Here is a 1,254-nt window from a genome sequence, read left to right as displayed (position 1 = left end):
ATTTCCCACTGCTGATTTATTCATGATGATTGACTTTTTTTCTATTTTTTTCCTTATCCAAAATATCAAAAAATGTCATTTACAAACAAAAATAAGGAATTGTTACAATAATATATGCAACTCCTTATTTCAAAGCATTATATTATTAGGACCTAAAAACTCCTTTAAGCATTATTATTTGGTACAGCAAAGAGTTTAGTTAGTTTGAAGGTCAAAAAAAATGGAAATTACTTTCATCCAATATCAAGGCTAATGGTGAGGAACCATGGCATGGATCCTCTAAAACAATGGATAGTGCCCAAATTCTCTACATGGTACAGTGCTTCATTTTGGAAAGCATTTCATTTCTTTTTCCAACAGATTGCTTTTCTAATTATATTTTGCTTATGTCATTGCCCTTACTTTGCATTTTCAGAGAACTCAACAAGGACAGGTGGCAGAGGGTGAGAGGAAACAAAATGACCTAGAGATATACTAGATTCAACTTTTGGAAGTCAGGAACCCCAATGTACAGTTTTACTTCTGCAGGTTGATGCCCAAAGACAAAATAAATGCATTCATCGCATAAACCTTGGTCTTGCGTTAAATGCAAATTATTCTTGAGAGATAACATATTCAATCTTATTAGTCATTTACATGTTAGTAAGAACAGGTTTCTAAGATGATTTGTTGATGAGGGTCAGAATGAGAAAGAGGAGGAATGAGAGCTTTGGACAAATGTTGAGAGTGGGGGAAATACCAACACCCTAAGTGTTTTAATGATGTAGAAAGAAGACACTGGGGTTACTAAAACTCAACTTTTCTTACAGTTATCAACCCTTTTAACCCTCAGACCATACAATGGCTTGTTTTTTTAATGTATTTGGAAGCTAGTTGTATATTGAAATGTTATTGAATTTTCTTTTTCTGCATACCTACATAATATTCCTTCTGGTCCTGACTGCAAAAGCAAAATGCTGTTGTCCACCTAGTTACATAATTACATTTGATGCAATAGAGCCTTACCTGAGAATTTCTGGAGAGTACACACACATACACACACACACACAGCCTCACAGACACTTTTGCCTCTTCTATAAATAGAGAAAAGGTTAATTCCACTCTACCTGAACCCTGAGCATGGCCTCTCATTTGAGTTGATTATTAGTAGATAGTAAAAGAGGAATACGCATGCTAATAATATGCCTTGGTCACTTTTATTTCAATCATGTGCCAAGAGGTCCTTTATTCTTGGGAAAATATAGTTTCCTGACA

Source organism: Panthera uncia, chromosome D4 (genome assembly GCF_023721935.1).
Source record: "Panthera uncia isolate 11264 chromosome D4, Puncia_PCG_1.0, whole genome shotgun sequence".
Lineage (NCBI taxonomy): Eukaryota > Metazoa > Chordata > Mammalia > Carnivora > Felidae > Panthera > Panthera uncia.
The sequence above is the reverse complement of the archived record's forward strand: the minus strand, read 5'-3'. Positions refer to the sequence as shown.